Below are 22,665 nucleotides of genomic sequence, written 5' to 3'. Positions count from 1 at the left end.
AACAAGAGAATGATCGCAACCCTAGACTGCTGTCATCTGCAAAGTTTATTCCCTGGGTAAGAGTTATTCATAAGACAGGAGCACTGTGGGGCCATTCTGATTTACAGCCTGCTCACTCAGAAACCTGGTTTAGTCACTCCTTCCTGCTCACTGAGACTCCACTAATAGATTTTCCTCTGCCTGGTTTCTTTGGGTACTCTGGCAGGAAGAGGAGACCGCTAAACTGTTAAGAGAATCTTCAATAAAACTGATGTTAAGATCTCTTGACAGAGAGTACCATATACTCTACATATGTTCTGCATGTGCACATGCACATACACATTTGTGTGTAGGTGTGTGGGTTCACATGCATGCACACCACTGATGCTCCTGGTGATGCTTTGTATGGATGGAGAATGAGCAGCTCCTGCCTCTGGCTGGCTATTATTTACTTGCACAAAGATCTTTCATCAACACTGGGAAATGACTACCTACATGGTGATTTACTGTGTGTGATCAAGTGTAGAACTTTCCTTAGTTGGTGCAGTCTTCTGTGTAATTCTCATTCCCATCCTTCCCAAACCTCTCCTCTCTTTCAGAGCCTGAATCCTGTATTTATTATATTATTTTCATGCTTTCACAGTTTTATTGAACCTGTGCCTTTCAAAGTATTCTGCATTTTAATACTTTTGGAAGGAAATGAAGTATCAATCACACACACACAAAATGTAAATTTGAGAGGAAGATTGGGTCCTTTGGCATAGGACTAAAGTTAATTTTTTTCAACATACAAATGATACACAATGCCAATTATTGGATTGACTGCAGAAGCAGAAGCTTTACAAGGGTAAACGTTCCCTCATGTAAAAGCAAACAGGATACAGAAAATGTCAGGTGTGGTGACCTAATTAAGGAAGCTATTAGCATCCTAATAAACAGCATTGATCATATTGTTGCTCAGGGAGTTAGTTTTTCTTTGCATTTTGGTTTGTGTAGAAAATAGGGCTTTTCTTTAAGAGGTACTGTTATAATCTAAGCCAAAAGATGTCAAATGTAACTTATCAGAGGAAAAGTAGAAGGAAACTGTCATGATAGTTTTTTTATCACCTTTATTGTTTTTAATTTGCCTTCCAATATTCAAAAATTAATTTGTAAATAGTTATTGGAAATGTTTAACATCCATTATATTTGTTAAAACTATTTTTCTTTTTCATGCTCATTAGAGGGGAGTGGGACTTTGGAAAAGCCCACATCTGAGTGAAAACTAAAGATATATTGTGAACTTAATCCATTTACTTTAACACAAAATGGTAGGCACTTCTAAATGATATTCAGGTTCCCTGCTCAAAATGTCAGTTTGAGCACAGGGGTCTATCCTCCTCTCCCACCTTCTAAACCCCACCCCAAATTCCATTAAAATGACAGGAGGATACATTTATAAAAGAATAAATCCATAATAACACTGTAAAACAGAAATGCCATGAATGGACTGGACATCTTGACACATTTCAGCTGATTTAGAATTGATGGAGAAATACCTACAGAGAATAAGCACAGAGAATAAGAATAGCACAAGACATCAGAAATTTTGTGGCAAGCAACAAAGCTTTATATTGCCTGAATTAAGTCCAGACTTCAAAAAAAGAGAAAAAATAAAGAAGGGGAGGGGGGAAGGAAAGAATGGAATAAGTTACTGCACTCAAGACTGAAATAATAAAGCACTCCACTACCAGAATTAGGTCTCCCTGTCCCGCTGCCTGACTTTGGCAATTATGGAAATCCTAGCCTGCTTTTCTGTTGCCCATTATTTAGCCTTGAAGAAAACCTGCTCATCAAAATGCCCTAAGCCATCACACAAAGCCTATGGTGAGCCCACCTAGTCAAAAGAAGGATCGTTAAGAAAATAGATTTACATGAGAAAGAATGAAATATGTCCTTTTGTAGCAACGTGGATGGAACTGGAGAGTGTTATGCTAAGTGAAATAAGTCATACAGAGAAAGACACATACCATATGTTTTCACTCTTATGTGGATCCTGAGAAACTTAACAGAAGACCATGGGGGAGGGGAAGGAAAAAAAAAAGAGGTTAGAGAGGGAGGGAGCCAAAACATAAGAGACTCTTAAAAACTGAGAACAAACTGAGGGTTGATGGGGGGTGGGAGGGAGGGGAGGGTGGGTGATGGGCATTGAGGAGGGCACCTGTTGGAATGAGCACTGGGTGTTGTATGGAAACCAATTTGACAATAATTTTCATATTTTAAAAAAACACAAAAAAAGAAAGAGAGAAAGAAAGAAAATAGATTTACCTGTCTCTGAAAAAACATTTTCCAGCCATTCAGACCAAGCAGAGTTCTTCATTCAACATGATTTAATCACCAGGGATCTCCAGACCTTAAAAGGAATTATTAGCATGAAAAAGGAAGCTCCAAGGTGAACAAATAGAACAACTGTCCTTGGAGAAAGCAAAGATAACTCAGGTGTCAGAAGTGAACATTTTTTTATAGTTTTTTTAAAAAAATTTTAATGTTTATTTACTTTTGAGAGAGAGAGACAGAGCATGAGAAAGGCAGAGAGAGAGGGAGATACAGAATCCGAAGCAGGTTCCAGGCTCTGAGCTGTCTGCACAGAGCCCCATGCGGGGCTCAAACCCAGGAACTGTGAGATCATGGCCTGAGCCGAAGTCAGAGGCTCAACCAACTGAGCCACCCATGCACCCCAGAAGTGAACTTCTTAAAAAGTCTATTCTCTAGAAAATTCAAAAGGCTGTTATATTTATATAAAAAAAAAAAAAACCTGCTTTATAAAAAGGGTGTGTGGCGAGCAACGGAGAAAAAAGAAAGGAGTCTTGAAAAACTTAGTTTTTATTTGAAATTTGATGTTGAATTATCCAGGAATATAAGTAAGCTAATATATTCCACTTGTAGTCAAAAATACAAGTCTATCCATTAGTGATTTAACTAATCACTAATCTATTTTAAATCTATTAAAACTGTTTAATTTGTAAGTATTTATTGGATTCCTGCTGTGCACTAACTCTGTGTGAAATAGTGTTGGAAAACACAAAAAATAAAAGACAAAGATATTTTCTAATAATAAGCACATGAATGTGTGGAAACCACCATATAATCATGTTTTTAAAATGGTTATTATTTTATCAAAATGTATCCCAGGGAAGTAAAACCAATATTGATCCTTTCCTAAATTTTCAGGTTTAGTAAACAAACTATTTCTCATTGCCCCTGATATCTGAGAAATATTTATATTCTTCACAAAAGAAACTTGCTAACATCCTGAAACACTATATTTGGAAAGAGGGAACAGATGAACAGCTTTTCCAAAAGAACTAATTTTCAAAGAGAGAAAAAATAGTCTGGAGAAATATATCATGTGGAAGTATGGCACCTGGGACTGATTGTACTTTACAAAAATTTCCCATCATCCATGGAAGCAGTTGGCCAATCCAATTTCATGAAAGACTAAAAGAGGTTTTGGTTTCTGGAAAACAAAACAAAGCAAAACAAAACAAAACCACCCCCCCCCCAAAAAAAAAACAACCCAACAACAGAAAAACATAGGAGTACCAGTTAGAGGAGAAAGCTTTCATCAAGAAATAACTGGTGTTAAAAAAAAAAAAACAATAATATTTATCTATGTCAAGAATGCAGGCATATTTTTAAAAAAAATTTTAATGGTTATTTATTTTTGAGAGAGAGAGACGGAGACAGAGCATGAGTGGGAGAGGGGCAGAGAGAGAGGGAAACACAGAATCCAAAGCAGGCTCCAGGCTCCAAGCTGTCAACACAAAGCCCAGTGTCAGACTCAAACTCATCAGCCGTGAGATCATGACCTGAACCAAAGTCAGACACTTAACCAACTGAGCCACCCACCCAGGTTCCCCAAAGGCATATTCTTTAACATCATTTTGTAACCAATTTTTTCAAAATGCCATAATGATTCAATAACAAGTGACCAGTTGGAAGCTGTGGATAGGCAAAGTCCAACATAAAAATTATGGCAAATTTGTATTAATATGCATACAGAGAAAGAATAAATGGATATAGAAACCTCAACAATTGATAATGTTGGAGTCCAATGAGAAAAAAGTATTATTTATTAATTTTTTAAAATTCTGGTGTAGTTAACATACAGAGTTATATTAGTTACAGGTGTATAATACACTGATTCAGTAATTCCACATCACCTGGTACTCATAACAGTAAGTGTACTCTTGGTTCCCTTCACCTAGTTTCACCATCCCCCCATCCACCTCCCCTCTGGTAACCATCAGTTTGTTCTCTATAGTTAAGAATCTATATTTTGTTTTTTTTTCTCTTTTATTCCTTTGTTCATTTGTTTTGTTTCCTAAATTCCACATGAGGGAAGTCATGGTGTTTGTCTTTCTCACAATGACTTATTTTGCTTAGCATTATATTCTCTAACTCCATACAATAAGGATTTCATTCTTTTTATGGTTGAATAATATTCCATTGACTATATATACCATACCTTCTTTATCCATTCATCTATCAGTGGACACTTGGACGGCTTCCAATACATTTGGCTATTGTAGATAATACTGCTATAAACATAGGAGTGTAAATAATACTGCTATAAACATTTGAATCAGTGTTTTTATATTCTTTGGGTAAATATCCAGTAGTGTGATTACTGGCTCATAAGGTAGTTGTTTTTAAGTTTTTGAGGAATTTCCATACTATTTTCCACAGTAGCTGCATGAGTTTGCAATCCCACCAACAGTGCATAAGGGTTCATTTTCTATGAGAAAAAGTATTTAAACTATGCCTGAAAGGTTGCATTTCTTTAAAATCTACTCTTTATTTTTTGGGATTCATTTAACAATTATTTACTGGATACCAATTGCATATCAGGCACTGTATTAGGTTCTGATGACATATCAATGGACAGTTTTTATTGAAATCTGTATGAATATATAACTAATAGGTATTTTTGGTTAACAGTGTTACCTCGTGGGGGCACCTGGGTGGCTCAGTTGGTTAAGTGTCCAACTTCAGCTAAGGTCATGATCTCATGGTTCATGGGTTTGAGCCCTGCATTGGGCTCTGTGCTGACAGCTTGAAGCCCAGAACTTGCTTTGGATTCTGTGACTCCCTCTCTCTCTGACACTCCTCCACTCACACTCTGTCTCTCTCTGTCTCAAAAATAAATAAAAATATTTTTAAAAAGTTTTTTAAAAAACAATGTTACCTCTTTACTTAATTTTTCTGTAGTTGAAAACGACTGAAATTGTCATGACTTATGATAGCATCCTTCACCTGTTGGCACTTACCAGAATTTCAACCTCTGCCTCTAATGTATCATCAACCTGCTTGTTATGGAGTTTGACTTGCAAAGGTAAACTGGCAAGTAGAAATGAATGTTTTTAGAAGATAATTCTTAAAGAAGCCATATAGCACTGTTGTTAAAGGCATAGACTTGGGCGCCAGACTCTGGCAGTAGAATGCTAGGTTAGAATCCTAACTTCTCTTTTCCTCAGTTTTTTTTTTCTTTACAAAATGGGGTAGTAATACTTCCTACTTTCTAGAGTGACTGTAGAAATCAAAAGAATTAAAATTATAATAGTGCCTGCCACATTGTACCCAATAAATGTTAGCCATTTAATGAGACAAATGGAAACACATAAGCTCCACAATGTAAAAACAATAAAGGACATGGAAGATCACATGGGGGAAACCGTCAGTAACGATCAAGAGGGTCCTAAAGAATAGTGCGAGTTAGATGATGGTTCTAATGGGCCAAGGCTGAAGGTGACAATGGAGATAGTGTGTACTGGGGACAGTGAGGATCCTGTCTGGTGACATCACAGGGCTTGTCTACAGTTGAAATAGGCTGTGACAGCTGCAGAAGCACAAGACAGGTGTTTTCCATTTGTTCTTTATCTATCCCATTTCCAATTCATAACACTTACAAGTAGCCTCCTGATGAATATCCAAAAATTGGCTGGAAACTGAAAAACAATTACAGAAATTTTTGAACTATACCTTGTGCATTGAGAGCATAAGCCATTTGATATAAAATAACCAACTCCCTGAGTCTTCAGGAAGTGTTCATATAGTTTCGTGCATGCTTTCTGGTCATTTGTTGTAGTATGTCTGTAAACTGGGGAAATAGGTAGCACTGATCTTTTCATCTTGATACCTAGAACCCTCTAGAGTCTCAATGCTATGTAGAAATGTAGACTCCATGTAGATAATCTACTTGAAAGACCACCAAGCTTGAAGAAATAATAGTGAGATGACTAAGTGGAATAGAAAAAATACTATCTAGTGTCCTCTATCAATGAAGACTTTAGGAAATAAACCCAAAAACTTCTGTTTGAGTTCCATTATAATCTATTTTGGTATAGTGACATTTAAGAAGACAGGGCATTTTTCCATGATGTCAATCAGGCATATGTCCTGAATTATATTTTCTACTAGCACACATGGCAATGTCAAGGTAGTAAATTTCCCTTACATGTTGTACCCATTTACTATGTGGAGTTATTGAGTCATGATATATGTGTTTAGCTATGTAGAGATGGAAGCCAAAAGAAAAACACAGAGATAGAATGTCAAGTTTAAGAAAAGGCAAACTCTGTCCAATGATCTCAAGAAAAAAAAAGTGAAGACCAAGGGAAGAAGAAAAAATGTAGGATAATAATAAAGAGAAGTGTCCTTCACAAAAATTTCAGGTTTTTCTAGGGTATGAGGTGACAGGAGAGAAAGGGAGACTAAACTTGTACTCTCTGAGGATTCAGATCTCAAATATGGACATGTGAAACTTTCCACGTCTTATCTGCTCAGCTTCCACCCTGGGCTGGATGCAAGTCACTATGCCAGGCCCTTGCCACCAGAAACACACCAGAAACCATCCTTTCTTGTTCTCAGAGGCCCATGGCTAAAATTTGTTAATATCTTTCATGGCATATTCTATCTGTATTTCGGAAATACAGGTGAAGTATGAAAATTCATTCAGGAGCATTTTCCCAAACTGACCCAAATGGAGACCTTTGTAATTTTTAGGTTCCAAGACAAGGCATAATATCCAGTTATTTAAAATATGACCAAGTAACAGCTGCAACTCACTCATTGTAACCATATATAAAACATAACCAAATATTCCCCAAATCCCCCTTACCCCAAGTCCCTGTTGTCATATCAACTTAAGCACAAATACTCTCAGGAATTTCTCTGGAGAGAAGCTGAAAATGGCCCCATGCATGTCAGTTAGCAGTTTACAAGGGAGCATTTGGTTAGGTCACTCAAGTGTAAGGAACTAACTCATTTTCACAGGTATGTAAATGCTATACCTCATACAAATATCATTATAAATAGACCACACCTATTCAAAGCTCACAATTTTGAAATTTAAAACAATTTTGTAAATGATTAGAATTAAAGAAGAATGTTATTCTTGAATAACTTCTTAGAAGGTTGGAATACAATTCTCTAAAGGTCTATTGATTAGTGTGTTCTCATTGGTGTGCTCTAAATTTTTAATTGGGTTAATGGATATGCCAGCAGTGTCATTACCTTTTTATTATTTTGCATGCATCCCTGGTAGCTATTTTAACAAAACTAATTATTTGTCATGAATTTATTTTTGGTTGGATCCTTAAGTCAAGTGCAACAGATTGAAGGAAAATACAAATAGATTTTTGAAGTAATGATTCCTTTAATGTAATTTAGATTTAGGTTATACATAGAAATTATTCATCTACCTATGTTTCTGAGCCTTAAAATGTAGAATACATGGCCCAAAGAAGCAATGTGCCATCTGAAATTTTTATGAAAGGGGAATTTTATGACAACAGGAGGCATTTCAGAGTTCTTTTCCAAATCATGGTTATTATCTTCTACTATGTTTTAGCCATGCCTAGTCTCATTTTTGATCTGTCTCCTGATGCTACATCAGATGGGTGCAAGTTCTAGTGATTTTGAATTTTGTTTCCAAATTACTTTGATTGCATAATTTGAGAGGCAGGGATTTGTTCCAACTGGGATGGCAATCAGTCATGTAAGGGTGACAGCCAAGGGTGGAGGTGAGTCTCTCACAGAGGGGAGAGACTAAAAGAGTGAGGATGAACTGGGTTGGACTTCTCACTGACATATGTTCCTCCTGGCCAGCTGCAGTTCCGTAGATGATGTCATGTCCATGGCTGAGCTCACTCTCCCACATCCTATATCCCTCACAAAACTAGTGCAAGGGCACACAGAATGTCCTTTAGGGCCCACCATGCACACATAAGTTCATGCACATAACCCTACTGAAATGCAGGTTGAACATCTCAAACTTTTATTCTAACAGTCCTGCACAAAGCTGTATGATTATAGCTCAGCATTCCATGCATGCAGGCACACATTTATTCTACAGTCTAACAGCTGTTCACAAAATAGGGCCTAGAAGGAAACTCAAATAAATATTAGAATTTAAGATGTGATACAGGTGACATCTTGAATCAAGGCAAATGAGATGGTTTATTCAATAATGAAGCTAAAATAATTGGCTCTTCATTTGGAAGAAAACAGGGTTATATTTGAATCTCAAATCATACAGACAAATAAATTCCAAGTACAATACTTGTCAAAACATTAAAAAAAAGTATAATAGTAGACAAAGTATTTTGTCTATTGTTAGTATAGGCAAAGTATTTTTGTCTATTGTTAGGCAAAGTATAACAATAGACAAAATATATTTTTTTAATCCTGGGTTGGGGAAGGGCTTCGTAAATGGTATAAAATCTCAGAATGATATAGAACATGGTCAACAGAGGGGAGCCTGGGTGGCTCAGTTGGTTGAGCATCCAACATTGGCTCAGGTCATGATCTCACAGTTTGTGAGTTCAAGCCTCGCTTGGGGCTTACTGTTGTCAGTGCAGAGCCTGCTTGGGATCTTCTGCTCCCCTCTCTCTCTGTCCCTCCCTTGCTTGTGCTCTCTCTTTCAAAAATAAATAAAACATGAAAAAATGAAAATGTTTAACATAAACGGCTGCAAGAATATAGAAAGTATCTGGATGGCAAAAAATACTATAAATAAAATCGAAAGACAAGTGACACACTGAGAGGAAATACCTGTAGTACATATAACACATAATATATTTTTAAGGTTCTACTAACTAAAAAGAAAAAGGATATATCCTTGTTGAAAGAATGATCAAATATGTAAATAGTTCACTGAAGAGGAAATGCAGATATTAATTATAATACAATTATTAATAATAATTCAAATATTCCAATTAAAACAGCAGTAAGACATTTTGTGACCTACATACAGGCAAAAATGATAACATACTGAAAGTAGCCACTGATCCTGAAGGTGTGGGGAAATAGGCATTTTTAGTAGATTCTGTGTTAGTGGGAATACAAATTGGCACAACTTCATGGAGGGAAATTTGATATGTAATAAATGTGTTAAATGTTTATAAGCATTTTACCAATGCTCTCAACATCTAGAAATTTCACCTATTGAAACACTTAATATGTTCAAATATACGTGTAAAGATGTTCCCTACAACATCTTTGTAATAACAAGGTGGAAATAACTTAAATTTCTGTGTATGGGAGTTTGGGGGTCAAGAGAGAGACAGAGAGATCCATACAACTGAATACTAGTCAGTCATTAAAGAGAATGGATTAGATGTGAAAATATATAAAGGAAAAAATGGAATTTGCCAAATCTTATTTGCACTGTGATTTCATGTCATAAAAGTGTGTGTGTGTGTCTATAATTATATAGTTTTAGAATTATATACATATAGTTTTAAGAAATGAGATCATGGTGTACATAAGACTCTGCAACTTACATTTTAGAAAATTTCCGAATGTATACTTACCAAAGTCTGCTAATCATTACCACTGAAGGGTTGAATTTTTTAATCTTTTTATTTATTTATTTAAAAAAAAATTTTTTTTTTATCGCTTCTCGGCCTTTTGGCTAAGATCAAGTGTAAAAAAAATTTTTTTTAACGTTTATTTATTTTTGAGACAGAGAGAGATAGAGCATGATTGGGGGAGGGTCAGAGAGAGAGGGAGACACAGAATCTGAAATAGGCTCCAGGCTCTGAGCTGTCAGCACAGAGCCCAACGCGAGGCTCGAACCCACGAACTGCAAGATCATGACCTGGGCCGAAGTCGGACGCTTAGCCGACTGAGCCACCCAGGCGCCCCTTTTTAATCTTTTTAAACAACAGAAGAAGAAGGAGGAGGAGGAGGACGAGGAGGAGGAAACTTCCTGGAATCAAAGTTTGGAGTTGAAAGAGTATTAAGGAATAATTTCATACAACTGTTTCATTTGAGAGATAAGATAGCAGCATTTTAGAGAATTTTCCCAAGATCACACACCACGGTAATAATGGAACCAGTGCTGAAAGTAGAGCTTGTTATCAGGACTAAGCACTGCTCTAGAAACTGGGATGGCCTGGTCAGATGATGAGCTGTGCAGTTTTCAGTCTTTTTCTACTTCATGCAAATGCATCAGTCATTTTTACAAAAACAATAATTAAAGGGAAAAATATCTTTTATCAAGTACTTGCTATGAAGTAGGCATCAGGCAAGGCATTTTCCAAGCATTCTTGACAAGCATTTAAACTCACCCTGTGAAGAAGTTTGCTTCTATTTTAGAGCTAAGGAGTGTTCATTTCTGTATCCTTGAGATAGTTTAGAAGCATATCTCACAAACTATGATGTCACTGTCCTCACTCTGAGCCTGGGTTCAGCCTGTGATAACCACTTCTCCATCTCCCCAAAGTCCCCTTCCTTGCCCCCTTCTTTCACGCCCTTATTTGTGTCACATCTGCCTCCACTCATTTGTGAACTCCTCTGAGAGGAGATTCTGTCTCTTGTCCTTTTCTCTTTGCCATGGTGTTGAACATGATGCTTTGTACACATTGGTCTTAAAAATATCAAGGTTGCGGGGCTCCCGGGTAGGTCAGTCGGTTAAGCGTCCAACTTCAGCTCAGGCCATGATCTTCTGGGTTTGAGAGTTTGAGCTCTGCATTGGGCTCTGTGCTGACAGCTCAGAGTCTGGAGCCTGCTTCAGATTCTGTGTCTCCCTCTCTCTCTGCCCCTCCCCCAATCACGTTCTCTCTCCCTCTCTCTCTCTCTCAAAAATAAATAAACATTAAAATTTTTTAAAAAAATATCACGATTGAGGGGTGCCTGGGTGGGTCAGTCAGTTAAGCATCCGACTTTGGCTCAGGTCATGATTTCATGGTTGGTGAGTTCCAGCCCCACATCAGGCTCCCTGCTGTCAGTGCAAAGCTTGCTTCAGATCCTCTGCCTCTTTCTCTCTCTGCTCCTTCCTCACTTGCATTCTCTGTCTCTCAAAAATAAAAACATTTACCAAAAAAATATCAAGGTTGAGTTTTAAGAGCAGAACCAAATGACTTGAGTAGAATGTTTCAAGGGTTTGTCCTTTTGGACTCAGAGTGAAGGCAGATTTCTATTGGTTTTATTATTTATTTATTTACTTATTTATTTATTGAGAGAGAGAGAGAGAGAGGCAGAGAAAGAAGAGAGAGAGAGAATCCCAAGCAGGCTGCAGGTTGTCAGCACAGAGTCTGAGGTGGGGCTTGAACTCACAAACTGTGAGATCATGATCTGAATCAAAATCAAGAATCAGACACCTAACCAACTGAGCCACCCAGGCACCCCCTATTGGTTTTAAATGGATCGATGAGCAGAAACAATGAAGTGGAAATGTCCATAGTATCCTGTTTGCACATGGAATCTCACTGTAATCACAAGATGTCTGTAAGTGAGAAAGCCAATTTCACTCCTTTGTTGGTGGTAGAAAATGAGGACTGTAGAACTGAGAGATGAGACAGCTAAGAAGTCCTAGGAGAACTAAACTGGGATGGAGACTACCTACATGATTTGTGGGATGTGGTACAAGTGAAAATGCAGGGCCCCCTCGTTCAATGATCACTGAGAATTTCAAGACAGCTATAGCAGAGTATTAAACCAAGCACGGGGTCCTTCTGAGCTGGGGCCTGTGTAACTGCACGAGTCACAGATCCACGAAGCCAGCTCAACGGGATCCCAATTTAGCACAATTTTCTGTGATAAACCAGATGCTTACTCTTTCACATCTCTGGCCCATGTGTCTTTCCTCTTCTCCTCTCTTCCCAGTCTGGCGTACTAACTCAGGTTTAGAAGTCTGCTTCATTCCTACGTCAAATGCTTTCAATCATTTTAAATGTACACCTCCTAATTAAGTGTCCTTTCTTTCACTCTGTTGATTGCCATATGTACAATCAGCTCTGAGTTAAGTTTTCTTGGAGGGGTGGGGAAATATTCTTGAACAGACTTGTATTTTTTTCATGTAAATCAATGTTAAATGACAAACTTTATATTATCCAAAATTTTCTTAAATCTGATGTGACATAATGCTTAGAAATGGCTTTTTTTTTTTTTTTTTGAGGAGATCCTTGGAAGAATCTTTTCCTTCAGGGAGAGCTTGAAAATGTAAAAGTATAGGAAAGGAGACTGGAAGACTTCCTGTACCAAAAGCTAGGAAAGCAAATATTGGACAAGAAACAATAGTGGAAGGGGTTTGGTTTTTCTCTTTAGGTCTTGTTATGATCTGGGCTTATGGGCTTATGGGCTTATGAGCTTATTTTTATTTCAGCTAAGGAAAAAAATCTATTCCTTATGAAAATAGGATCTTTGATAATTGGACAGATAAATAATATGAAGAGTTAAAGTACACTTTCTTACTAAAATCCAAAAAATGTGACAGCTGTGTGTCCGTTTTAAATGTTCACAAGAATTTTTAATGTATTGTAGGCACATCTGTTATTTTCATTTGTTATTGGAAATAGTATAGAAATGCTGATTGGTTTTTTTTTTTACGTTTATTTATTATTGAGAGACAGAACATGAGCATGGGAAGGGCAGAGAGAAGAAGAGACACAGAATCCGAAGCAGGCTCCAGGCTCTGAGCTGTCAGCATAGAGCCCAACGTGGGCTCAAACTCACAAACTGCGAGATCATGACCTGAGTCGCAGATGGACGCTTAACCGACTGAGCCACCCAGGCGTCCCAATGCTGACTGGTTTTTTAAAGCATCTTTTAAAATTCATGAATTTAAGAATCCTTGATAGTGATTCTTCTCCAAAACACAGGAATCAAGATTATTGACCAGAGATGGCAAACTGACAGTTGCTGCAGTGAGAACTGGTGAGTTTGGGCAAAATGAATATAATAGCTTCCTCTCTTTAAAATAAAGTACATGGTATGCTAAGCCTTTACAGATGTAACAACAGGGTCAAGTGATGCAATTGATCACATATAAAAACCTAGTTGAATGAGTTTTCTATTCTACACTATCTCAAAAATGATTCTCTATGTGCTTAGAAATGTATGATGTCTCCTTCCTCAACCCATCCCAAGCCATCTATATGTACTCCACATGCAGTAGTAGTGGTAGGTTCATTTAAAATGCAGAATATGGGTGGCAGCTTTCCTTTCTCATTTGATCTTTAATTCAAGGCCAGCCATTATTAAGGGCACACTCCAAGCCTCCAAGATACCTGAAGCCATGGTTAGAGAGATGTGTCACACTGATGTTGTGGTAGAATAGTCACGGTCAGCTTCAGAAAGCTAATCATATAGAATTTGGATTTGCCAGGAATCTTGGTGGTAACAGAAACTCAAATCAAAGTCACTGAAATATAGAATGGAATGCATTTTTGACATGATGATGAGAGGAACTTTAGGCATTGTTGTAGCCAAGGTTGAAATGATATCAGTATGATTCTTGTTCTGTTTCTCCATCTTTCATCTGCTTTCCACGTGCTGCTTTCTGTCTCTTGTATGCTTTCTTCATGGAGGTGAAAATATAGGTGACTCAGTTGGTTAAGCATCTGACTTCAGCTCAGGTCATGATCTGACAGCTCATGACTTTGAGTCCCACATAGGGCTCTGCGGTGACAGCTCGGAGCCTGGGGCCTGCTTTGGATTCTGTGTCTCCCTCTCTCTCTCTCTCTACCCCTCCTATGCTCACACTCTCTTTCTCTCGAAAATAAACATTAAAAAATTTTTTTTAATTAGAGATAAAGATAAAATCTAGTAGCTTTAGGATTTCATTGTTCTTAGTTCTAATCTCAGAAAAACAGAGAAGAAAACCTCTCTTAAAGAGCATACATAATCCTACTTTTCAAGGACTCTGATAAACTCTCCTTAAATAATGGACCAGGCTTATAGGGGATGAATTTCTCTGATTGGCTCAACTGGTCCAGATATACACCTCTATGGAGAGAGGATCAGGATTTTTGATTGACAGCCTCACAAGACTCACTACAAGTGGGGAAGGAAAAGTCCTCTCAAAGAATGAGGAGGGGCAGAAACAAATATTTAGCAACAGCACAACATTCACAATAGGAAGAGAAAAATGAACAAATATTAAAAGTAGAGATATACATCTAAGGAGAGGATAGGGAGTGGGTAAAGTGGAGTAAGGGGGTAGAAAAGGTTTTAGGAAGAGTGAATACTTACTCCTTCCGTAATCTAGAAAGTTATTCCTTTTATGCTTAATGTATATAAAAAGAAATATTTTAATAGATAAATGGGCAAATTATTCATAACAGACAATTGAGAAGGAGGACTTACAAATGTTACTAAAAAGGAAAGTTTCAAACTTACTAGGAACAGTTTGAAAATTAAAATAAGATAATGATTTCCACTTCCAGCCATGATAGAGTAGCAGGAACCTGATTTACCCTTCCATCCCAATAAACTAGAAAACTGGGCAAAATACATAATTCTTTGAAGAAAGGAAATAAACAAAGAGAGCCTTATTATTACACCAGATCAGTTGCTGGACAGTTTCCAGGCTACAAGACAGGAAGCAGGGATCCAAACAGATCCCAGATATCTTAACCAGGTGAGGAAACAAAACCCAGTATGCATTCATGATTTATTTTTAAAAAGTCATCAAACTAGTAATAGAGGGAATTTCTTCAACCTGATTGGTCAGACCACAGTAACTAAATACCATAGCCTGAATGGCTTAAACAAGAAATCATTATTTTTCACAGTTCTGGAGGCAATAAATATCCAAGCGTCCATCCAGATATAAATACATGATTGAACAAATAAGTAAATGGGGGAGAAGGGACAAATCTTACTTGTAAAAGATGTTCAAATAAGATATGTAGATACTTCCTCCTCACCCCTCACCCCCAATACATGCAGCTTAATTTCCCTCCCACTGAGAGTGAGTTGGACTTTGTGACCTCCTTCCAAGGAATATATTATTAAAAAGAAAAAAAATTAGTTACCTCACAATGAAGAAACCTGAAAGGTGCCACCTAAACCACGTGATCAAGGTTAACCTCACCAGAGACAAGTCATGTTGATAGCATGTACCTCCTGATAAGATATGAGGAGAAGGGCATCTCTCTTCTATGGTGTTTTTTCCCAAAAGCTACAACCTCAACCTAATAATAAGAAAATATCAGACAAACCCACACTGAGGACATTGTATGAAATATCTGATCTTACTGTACTCTTCAAAACTGTCAAAGTTACAAAAAAACAGGGCAACAGGGCAAACCTGTCATAGATCAGAGGACACTAGAAGACATGACAACTAACATGTGAACAGTATCTTTTACCATTCTGATAGAAGTTTGATTCAATCTTTATAAATAGGAAGGAACTTCCTATTAATGACCTTCTGGCACTTCAGTGACAAAAATCACATTGACCTCCCGACTAGCTCTATGAGACCGAGGAAAAAAGGAATTGTCATCTGTACTATGTGAGGAACAGGAAAAAAATAAAATAAATAAAGGTCTGTAGAGGTTTTTGCGGTCTTTTCTTTTTTTAAACGTTTATTCATTTATTTTGAGAGACAGCGAAAGAGAAAGAGTGAGTGAGAGAGCATGAGGGGGAAGGTGGGGGGCAGAAAGAGAGGGAAAGAGAGAACCCAAGCAGGCTTCACACTGTTGGCCCAGAGCCCAGTGCAGGGCTCTGTCCCACAAACCATGAGATCCTGACCTGAGCCGAAACCAAGAGTCTGAGGCTTAACCCACTGAGCCACCCAGGCGCTCCAAGGGTTTTGAGCTGTTAATGAAACTGAGGTTTTATGTAGGTAAGAGGAAATTATAATACAAATGTTTTAGGAGCAGTAATAGTAATCTTTATATAACTAATAGATATAATTGATCTGGAATGGTTGAGTAATGGGGAGTTCTGGCTAATTTAGTGTTTTTATTAGTTGGTTATATGTGTTTATCAATTATGGATTGTTGATATTTTTAGGGGACTAGGAAATGTCAATGCCCCTCAGCCAGAGGACTTCTTGCAGATCTCCAGCACTGAAGGGCAGTGCTCCCTGTGGGGTGGGGGTGGCTCTGAGGCCCCTCCATAAGGGATGTCACAAAGAAGCTATTATGGGATTTAGGCTTTGGATGGATTATTTTAAGAAGGGTCTAGGGAAGCAGTGGCTCAGTTTGGAGTGTGTCTGGCAGAAAGCAGGGGCAATTCTGTAACTGAGTATCTGAACAAATCTGATCTACAGGAAGGACAGATTAAAATCAGGATAAAGCTGTAAATTAGTAAAGAAGTAGCAGTCACTCATTGCAGCCGAGTACAGAGGGCATTTGATATTTTGTGGGCCTCATGGTGATTTTTTTTTTTTACTCACTTTTATTGTGGTGTCAGAATGACCTTGCCCAATGCTCTGTGAGCTTATGTCCAACAGGAAAACAGCAGGGCCTGACTGCAAGCCTCAGCTCAGTTTCTAGCAGCTAGAAACAAATGTGCTTTCTCAGAAACAAATGAAGAAAAGTATGTCTTCTTAACATGTAATCTTCAGTTGTACTTGTCTGCTCCGTATTTTGAAACTGTTCTCCTTTGTGATACTTTTGTTTTTGACAAAAACAAGTGTTCACCGTAATGAACCTTGTAAGCCACTTGTTCGTGAAACACTCTCTTCTCTTGGTTTTGTTGAATTGTATTTCTCTGATTTTCCTTTACCTCTCTGGCCTCAATTCTCAGCCTCCTTCTCCATGAATACTCTCCAACTCTAAATATTTGAATCAACCAAGGCTTGCTCCCTAATCCCTCTTGCCTCAACACTCTTCCCAGCTGATCTCATCCATCCCCATACTTATATACTACCGCTATGCCACTAAGTTCTAAATTTATGTTCACCTCAGGCTCTCCTCTTACCTCCAGACTCATTCGTCTACCTGCTTACATGACATCCTTGCTTAAAATTTCACAAAAATCTCAAAATTAAGAGGTCTAAAGAGGAAGAACTTATTGACTTTCTGTCCTAATGTCATTTCTTCTCTGTTCTTTGTCATCTCCATAAACAGCCTGACCAACTACCTAGATTCTTAAACTTGCAACCTGGGAGTCAAACTTGATATGTATGTGTGTCCTCACTCCCTGCATCTTGTCCATTAACAAATCCTGTTTCTCGTAGTCCACAGTGCATCTCCTGTCTGTCCATTGCTTGCCTCTTTCCCAGCCCAGCTCTGGTCCAAGCAATCATCATTTCCCTACAGCAGCTTCTTTATTAATGTCTCAGCTTCCATGCTGGATTTTTCCCAATCTTTTAAAAATCATCTTTTAAAAGCATAAATACAATTAGATCACTTCACTCTCACCTCAGAATCCTTCAGTAATTTCCCAATGCACTTTCAAATAAAATCCAAACTTTTCCCCACAGTCTGTGGTCTGCATGACCTATACTCTCCCTACCTATCAGCTCATAATATCTTAGGCCTCCTCTCCCCCACTCATTATTTTCCAGTCACATGGATTTTTAAATAATTATCCAATTATCAAGCTCTTTTCCATCTCAGGGCCATGGAGTTTGCGCTGCCTGTAAAAGCACCTTCCACCCACCCATACACAGAAAGACCTTTCTCTGCCCACACTCCCTTTACAAGGAAGGCTTCTGTTCATCTGTCAGTCTGTGCTTCAGTGTTCCCTTCAGAGAAAATCTGTCCTTAACCTCCCTGTCTAATTGATTTCCCTAATTATAATCTGTCATCAAACCCTTTTCATTTCTTTCTTACCACTTACTAGAATGCATAATTATCTATGTGTTAGATAGTTTAATATCTATCTTTCCCACAAGACTAAAAGTTCCAACAAGGCAAAGGCAACATCTGTTTTGTTTTCTACTCTAGTTTTGAACTTAGCACATAAGCAGTTCTCAGTAAATAGTTGTTGAATGGATGGACACATTAACCAGTTGTGAGTTGCTGTTACCTTTGAACAAATTACGTATGTTTTCACTAGCTTTAAAACACAACGTGAGTGAAGCAGGGTAACTAAAACTATAGAAAACATTAAAGAACATCAAGTGGACTCTGATTTCCTTAGCAGGTGGAGGATGAACAGAGGATGAGGGGTTCAGCCATGGTAAAGGAGAAAGATCTGTGCATTTGGATTCAGAAGACTGAAGGTCTGGACCAGATATAGGCAGTTGAACAATTCACTCCAGGCTCTGTGATAAGCTGAATAATGGCTCTCCAAAGATGTCCCTGTCCTAATCCTTGTAACCTGTGACTATGTTACCTTACATGGCAAAGGAGACTTGGTATATGTGATTAATTAAAGGACTTGGAAATAATCTTGGGTTACCCAGGTGGGTCCATTGTAATCACCAAGGTCCTTGTAATAGGAAAGAGGGAGGGTCAGAGTCAGAGACAAAGATGTGATAACAGAAACAGTAAAACAGGGCCATAAGCTAAGGATTGCAGGAAGCCTCTGGAAGCTGGAAAGGGCAAGAAAATGGACTTTATCTTAGGGTTTTCAGAAGGAACATGGTTCTGCTAACCCATTTCAGATTTCTGAGGTCCACAACTACAACTGTAGGAGAATAAATTTGTATTGCTTTAAGCCAGTAGATTTGTGATAATTTAGTCTAGCAGCAATAGGAAATTAATATAAGCTCTGAGATTCATCTCTAAAATGTGTTTTATTTACTTAGTTTTTTAGGCCTTTGTTGCCGTGGTTGATGTTTCTCCATTCTACAATATAAGTTGTATAATAGGTTCTTTTACTCCCAGGACCTAAAAAAAAAGGCCTGGCACAGAGTGAGTTTTAAATAAATAGATATTCTTGATCAATGAGCAGATGAACAAAAATTCCTATCCAATAGGGTTGTTGTAAAGGCTAAACATGCAACTGTGAATTATAGATTATTTGCAAGAGTTGAGAAGTCATTCTTCCCATTTTCCCCTTCACACTTTTATAACTCATTCAGCCTGTCTGCTGGCTTCTTATCTGGTCTCATTTACTCCTCTCCTCATTTCTTCCTTTATTTGATGTCCTTTCACTCAATTCTTTCCTTAGGCCTTCCACCATTATTATTATATTAATTATATTATATTGTATTATATTATATTATATTATATTATATTTTATTATATTATATTTATTATATATCATATTATACACAGAAATCCTTCTTGGGGATCCAGGATGACTGGATGTTGCATGTTCGGCCTTCACAACAAGCCTATTGGGTAGGAATTTTTGTTCATCTGCTCACTGATCAGAGATGGCCACTTCTGATTTCAATATATGTCATACATGCAGCCCTGTGCCTTTGATTAAATTTAATGTGGATTCATGACGTATTTATTTAACTTAATTTGATTAGACCATCGTGTGTGACAGGAATCATTGGTTCTAAAATTGCTCACATTGATCACAAAAATGCATCACAATGTAGTGACTTGGAGCACGTTTTCTTTTCAAGGAACAGTCATGTCACATGCAATTTTAATCAAGTTGGGCAAAGTAATTCCTCTGGGGACTGTTGCAGAGTGAGTTTGTGACCATCTTTCTTTCCCTTCTAGGCCTGCCGGGTAACACTGTAATGTACCCTGGTTTAGTAGACACTGTCTGTGGGTATTTCCGAGTTGCAGATTTCAGCTGAAATCATGCAAACCGTGTTGGGGGTGGAGGGGGAATGGAGATGGAGATGTATTAAATGAAGGAATCTGACCAAAGAGTTTACCTTTTTAAACTTGTTGGTGGTGGTTTCAAATATTCAGTATTTGTTAGGTGAGATCATACAAACTTCCCACAGAAGATATTGATTGAGAGGGGTAGATGGTGTTCTTCTGCAATGCTGGTCCCTCACTTTTTTCCCCCTGAAGTGTGATGTGGAGGAGGGGTTGGTGAGGGTTGCTACAAGAGGAGGTTGATTGTGGTAGCCTTCATTAGGCAAAGACTTAGGCCTTCTCTGTGCGAAAATATCTCCTACTCACATTTCAAACAGACATTCATTTGGGTGTACAAACTCCTATTTTAATTATTTACTACTTAGATTTATGAAAATCTTTCATTCTTGAAGATGGAAGCCTCACTGATGCATTAGTCCAAACAGGCTTGCTTAGTGTGTGCATGTGTATACTTATATCTACAGAAAAAATTACATAGGATGAGGGTGTTCTTTAAACAATTAAAAGGTAAATATTTTTTGGGTGGTTCATCTTATTACATTTGTATCTTTATTCACTTCAATTATATAATCAGAACAACACTTATCTAAATCAATACACAAGGCATTATTTTAAAGTTTTCTATATTGGGTTGCCTGGGTGGCTCAGTCGGTTGAGCGTCCGAGTTTGGCTCAGGCCATGATCTCACATTTGTGGGTTTGAGCCCCACATCGGGCTCTTCTGGAGCCTGCTTTGGATTCTGTGTCACCGTCTCTGCCCCTCCCCTGTTCATGCTCTGTCTCTCTCTGACCCTCAAAAAAATAAAATAAAACATTAACAAAATTTAAAAAAATAAAGTTTTCTGTAATTATCATTGACACAGCAGTCATTCATGTCTTCATTCAGAAAACTTTCATTGAGCCTCCAATATATACCAAACTCTGGCTGCTGGAATTGCAATCATGAAAAAGAAATCTCCCTTCCCTTCTACAGTTCATAGAGCAGTGGAAGGAGGAACATAAAACAGGCATATTGCACAAAATTGTGCCAAGTATTACAGTTGGAAAAAATGGAAATAAAATAGTACAGGTGGAACTAAAATACGAAAGGAGCCTGAAAATAAAACTTCTGAAAATTATCCTAAACTATTACTATTTCATTTTTACTTATGTGATCTAGAAAAATACATCATTAAAGTAATTATTTATTTTTATGTTTTATTTATTTTTGAGAGAGACAGAGTGTGAGCAGGAGAGGAGCAGAGAGAGAGGGGAATCACAGAATTCGAAGCAGGCTCCAGGCTCTGAGCTGTCAGCACAGAGCCCAACACAGGGTTCGAACTCAGAACCTTGAGATCATGACCTGAGCAGAAGTCACATGCTCAACCGACTGAGCCACCTAGGTGCCCCTAAAGTAATTCTTAATTCCCCTATTCTTCTGATGCCTCATGACTATCAAATAATAATTTGCCCATACATTTAGTCTCCTTACACATAGTATCCCATGTCAGTGTTGTGCAAGATGACTGGAAAAACTGGGATTGATTTGGAAGCCTCTTTAGGCTCTAACAGAGAAGAAGTATTGAACACTGACCAGGCAGAGGGACTCCTGTGGCCTCTACATCATCTCTATGCTGACAATCTGCCCTCTGCTTGGAGTCAGTGTCCATTTCCACTTTTCTGCCTCCACACTGTTAGCACGACCTCAGCTTGGTAACTTAATTTGACTCCACTCTTGTGACTGCTGCATAACATTTTGAATGTGAATAACAACCCATGGCCATTAAAAGATTGTTTTGGATTTTATTTGTTTGTTTTTAGATGAAGGGGTGAGGGCTCAAGTTCTTGCTACTGACATTCAAGAAGTGTCCAAGTGGAAAAAATTGCTACATATTTCATCACCATGAGATGATTAAGCCTGCTTTTGCTGTACTATATAAATCTAAATAATGCTTGTATCCCTTCTATCATTAGCTTTTAAAAATCATTAAGTTTACAGTTAAATTTATCTTCATGTTCTGAGAGAACAGTTCATTGATCTAGAAATTAAGCTATGTAATTACCTTAATGGGTAATTTTTGTTACTAACTTTGTGCGGGGATCTTCTATCATTTATAGACATGAAAAGCTTTATCTTCCTCCTGAATTACATTTGCATCCATTGTTAAAAATGGAATCAACTGGGTTCTGATTATATACATAGGGCCATAAGATTGTAAGATTTTAGGCACACGTTTTAAATTAGGCTAGTACTGTAGACCGAATATGTGTCCCCCCTAAAATTCATAAGATGAAATGCTAACCCCTGAGGCTATGGTCTTAGGAGGTGAGGTCTTTGGAAGATGATTAGGCCATGAAGGTGGAGCTCTCACAAAAGGATTAGTGCTCTCATAAAAGAGGCCCCAGAGTGATCCTCACTTCCTCTGCCACGTGAGGTTACAGTGAAAAGATGGCCTTCTATGAACCAGAAGTGGGCTGTCACCAAACACCAGATCTACTCATGCTGTGGCTTGGACTTCCCAACCTCCAGAACTTTGAGAAATAAATGTTTAGAAGCCACCTAGTCTATGTTATTTGATTATAACAAACTACATAGACTAAGATAGGTGTCTACTGCCAGATTTCATTGCTCTAGAACTCCTCCCTAGGAGGAGAACCATAACACAGACCCATACAATGGTGGAGCAAATCTATGCCCTTTTTGGCAACTATCTATTTTCTCTTTGATAGAGAATAGACAAATTCTGGCT

At 37.9% G+C, this 22,665-nt stretch overlaps 1 non-coding gene across 1 annotated transcript; it reads left to right on the top strand.

Annotated features, from left to right (window-relative positions):
- The first annotated feature begins 9,914 nt into the window (after positions 1-9,914).
- Positions 9,915-10,102, top strand: LOC122238982. Its single transcript, XR_006218108.1, has one exon. It is a non-coding gene; the product is annotated as a U2 spliceosomal RNA (small nuclear RNA).
- Positions 10,103-22,665: the final 12,563 nt, after the last annotated feature.

Source organism: Panthera tigris, chromosome B2, assembly GCF_018350195.1.
Source record: "Panthera tigris isolate Pti1 chromosome B2, P.tigris_Pti1_mat1.1, whole genome shotgun sequence".
NCBI lineage: Eukaryota > Metazoa > Chordata > Mammalia > Carnivora > Felidae > Panthera > Panthera tigris.
This window is presented reverse-complemented; position numbering and strand designations above follow the sequence as displayed.